At 39.7% G+C, this 4,110-nt stretch overlaps 1 long non-coding RNA gene across 1 annotated transcript; it reads left to right on the top strand.

The window, feature by feature from the left end:
* Window positions 1–1,089: 1,089 nt before the first annotated feature.
* LOC127232542 (uncharacterized) lies at window positions 1,090–3,769 on the top strand. The gene is made up of 3 exons (XR_007835403.1): window positions 1,090–1,204; window positions 2,103–2,202; window positions 3,700–3,769. It is a non-coding gene; the product is annotated as an uncharacterized LOC127232542 (long non-coding RNA).
* The last annotated feature ends 341 nt before the right edge of the window (window positions 3,770–4,110 follow it).

Below are 4,110 nucleotides of genomic sequence, written 5' to 3'. Positions count from 1 at the left end.
ACTGTCATGTTGAGTCTTCATCTAAGCTGTAGATCCCATAGGAAGGGAGAGTCATGAGGCCACTCTGTGCAGAACTAGTTTAACAGAATCTTCAAATGTACATGAATGGGGCAATGGCTTGTTTTGTTGGTTTTACCAGTTTTTACTTCTTTTCTTTTTTCCAAATGTTTTCTATTTTAAAATATAGCTAATTTGTAAGTATGCATACATTTGCAGTGTAATTAATGACTTCTTGATGAAACATCCATGTGAATAATACTCTTAGAGAAGGAAACAGGAACCTTCCAAGGGCCTTGTCAAGCTTTGCAACTTCTCTCTTCTGAGACTGATCTCCTTCTTGTTCTAACCATCTCTTTCTCATTTCATTAGTATTCATCTACTAAGTGTGCCTTCCTCCATGATATCAGCATTTCAGTACTGCTTGTGTCTTGAAATGTAGAGGTTAGATATTTGGTTTTTACATCTGGCTTGCTTGCCTTAACATCTGCAATGTTCATCACCTTTGTGGCATGCAGTTGCCTGAGGTGTGCTTAAACCTGGCAGGCTATGAAGGAAGGGAGGGAAGAGGCATAAGTTAATGCAACAGTACTAGGTAGAGTAACACAAAATACAACCAGATGTGGCTTCTCTTCACATAGGAAGATATCCCACAGCTCTTAATGGCAGGGAACTGAAGACTCACAGAGTCTGTTGAACTGAAGTTCTAAATAGTTTGGGAACTCTTGGTTAAGATGGAATAGATTCTATTGTTGGCAGGAGGGAAGCAGATGTAGGTTAGAAGCTAAAGGACAAACTTGGAATGGTTATTGTTTAGACATCAGGTATAAGTAAATATGGATGAATAAAAGTCTAGTCCTCAGTGAGGGAACAGCCTCAAGTAATTTTTTAAAGCTCAGCTTCTAATGACCTTATAGATTAGGTTGATAAGTGAGGTCATTTCCTCTTCCTTCTCCACCTAGCAGACCACAGATGTGTCCCAGCATGATTTGGCGAGTCATTGTGGGAGGCAGTGGTTGAAAATTCTTGGGACCTGCTGTGTTGGGTATGTCATTGGGCTTACTGTGATTTCTTGAATTCTTTTGTCTCCATAGACCCATCCAACCCAGACTGCCTTTTTGTCGAGTGTGGATGTACACACACATTTTTGCTACCAGAAGATGCTGCCAGAATCAATTGCAGTGGTGTGCGCACCCAAATATAAACAGTGAGTATATATAATTTAAGCCTAGACGGTACAAGAGCAAAATCCTCTATGGCTCAGAACACTGTAAAAACTAAGTAATATCCAGAAAGTCTTAACTGAGTGCTATAGAAGCCCCCTTTTAGGGTGAACATTCTAGCACCAGCTGCTCTTAACAGATGTGCTGACACCACTGCTCGTTTTCTAAGACAAAGCACAAAGAAGTGATCTCAAGTGTCAGAGGTTGAAGATATTCCACACAAGAAACTGCCTAAAGTGTCATTCTCAATGTCACCTTAGTCTGAATTCCTCAGCAGAGCTAGTGTTGGGAAAGCAATGAATCATCCTGTTTCTTTGAAAGAATTTTGTACCCTGGATAATGTCCCACAGGAATTAGTGGTCATAGGTTTGAGTGCTACCCCATTTATTCCTCACAGTGATTGGCCTGAACTGGATTGATTCTTCTTTGTGCTCAATTCTACTGTTGAGAATTTTATTATTAAGTCAAACTACAAGAAAGGGATCAAGAGAGAGAAAACCATAGAGAGAGATACACGTAAGGAGAGGAATGAGAAGGAGAGAAAAGAGCGGGAGAAAAGGGAGGGAGGACAATTAGGACTATGACAGAGAAGACATAGTCTAACAGAACTTCAATGATAGTGTTTACTAGGAATAGAAGGAAGACATACACATCATCTGTGCGGGAGGAAGAATTGTGCAGGTCAGAGCAGAGAGAGCAGGAGAGCAGGGGAATAAGTGTAGGTATGAAAGAGAAAGAAGAGAGGACATAGAGGAGAGGAGAGAGAGGGAGGAAAGAAAGGGGGAAGGGGAGAGAAGAAGATGGAAAGAGGGAGAGGAGAGAGAGACGAATGAGTGTTGTGGGGATTTCTGTTTGACTGTGAGTCTGCCTTTCTCTTTTCAGAACAGGAATTTTCACACTGACAACTTTTGGATTAAAAGAAATATCAAGCTGCCCCAGGAGGGGCTTCCATCCCCATAATCAGGACTCAGCTCTTTTCTGTGTAGGTATCTGTATACAGGAGAAGAAACATAATAACATTGTGAGAATATCCAAACCCTGTCCCACAAAATTTATAAGAGCCAGGGATACAACCACAGAGATTCAAGGAAGCTTGAAATCCTGGAATCAGAATGCTAAGTCTAAGAGGTAGAACATTCTGTGTGTGATTATATGTATCATAATTAATATGTATATGCATTTGTATAGAATTTGGATCACACTCTGATCCTAAAGGGAAAATAACACTTGTATTCATTTCAGCTCTTCTTTTAAAAAGATATATAATTTTATATTTCATTATATTTATACCTGTACTTTCATTGTGTAGCCTTTTAAAAATAGAACCTATTTTTATTTTAATTTGTTGTCTCTGTGGATTTTCACATGGGAGTTTAGTGCCTGTGTGGTAAAAGACGTTTGCAGATGCCCTAGATATGGAGCAAGGCAGTGAACACTTCCTACTTCCCTTCAAGAATAGTAGGTGTTGTTAAACCCAGCACTATTCTCAAGGCCCCACCTTGTAAGTCATGGTTCATACCAGGGTGATCAGTTTTTTGTAGCCAGAAACTTTCTACCAGAACTGTTCAAAATTACCTAGCTCCATTTTGGAGTACAGTAATGTTGTTTCTGAGATATTAAAAGATATTGCTCATTTTAAAAACGAATTATCTAGAACGGGAGTTCCCAAGTTGCCAATTGTAATAACCCCTTCCATGGTGAAAAACACCCATAACATAAGCTCTTGGGCAGTTGCAGTAGATCATCAATTTGAGGCTAATTGATGTTACATAATAAGACTTTTTAGACTGATGATTACCTATCATGTTGTAGACCCAGAGTGACCATCCCTGAAATGTCAGTAATGTCACCCTTACAATCTGATTAATGTAATGACTCCCCTCAAGGTCTATTGGGTCACCTTTGCCATCTGATGTACATTATGACTCCAATGGTGCACTGCACTTACATATCTCTAACAACAAACACAATAACAAAAACAACAACAACAAAAAAAACTATTTGCTATGTGACTCTGGAAAATAGATGGAAAAGATCCTGAGATACACAGAGATGATTGACTCTAAACATGAGGCATGAGGAGAACTAGGGGGGAGTGTTGGGGACCAGAACTTTTGACATTACTTCTAATGACATCAAGATTTCACCACTTGGCTGAGAACTATCTGGCTGCAATGAAATTCTTCAATCAAAACTTACTGCTCGGGATGTGGCTCAGTTGTGATAGTGTTCCAATTTTAAGCATTAGTATCTGAAATCCTTTCCCAGCACTGATGAAAACAGTTGTGCTTATGTTTGCCTATAATCCAGCACTGGGAACCTCGAAGCAGTAGAATAATGTCAGGATCCTTCTGGCTTAGCTAGGCTATGTGTGCTAGCCTATGTCGCACAAGGCCCTCTTTTGGTATAAATAAAATGTACAAGTTGTTTCAAAACTGATTTCCATTCCCTAACAATATTTCCCTTTTTCCAATTGCAGGACTGCCGTCATGTCACCATCCAAAACAGCAGGGTGACAATCACGGATTTGCGATGAGTAAATCCCACAGACCCACCTCAGTGGGAGCCTGTGTGTGTGTGTGTGTGTGTGTGTGTGTGTGTGTGTGTGTGTTGTGTGTGTGTATTTTGTATATATGTGACTGAATGTATGGTGGTGTGTATCTGTGTATGTATGTTAACCTGTGTTATGTATGTTACATCTGTGTTAAGGATATCAATGGTATAGTATGTATTTATGGCACACTGTGTTCATTCACAGAGCCCAGATGAACTTAGTTCTACATTTCTGTTTTAGCAATTAGGAAAAGCTTCGATAAAACACAGAAGAATGTGATACATAAAGTCAAGACCTCTTGAGTACAAACCCTGAGTCTAGATGTGAGATCATAGA

The sequence above is a fragment of the Phodopus roborovskii genome, unplaced genomic scaffold (genome assembly GCF_943737965.1).
Source record: "Phodopus roborovskii unplaced genomic scaffold, PHOROB, whole genome shotgun sequence".
Taxonomy (NCBI): Eukaryota; Metazoa; Chordata; class Mammalia; order Rodentia; family Cricetidae; genus Phodopus; species Phodopus roborovskii.
The sequence above is the reverse complement of the archived record's forward strand: the minus strand, read 5'-3'. Positions and strand labels throughout refer to the sequence as shown.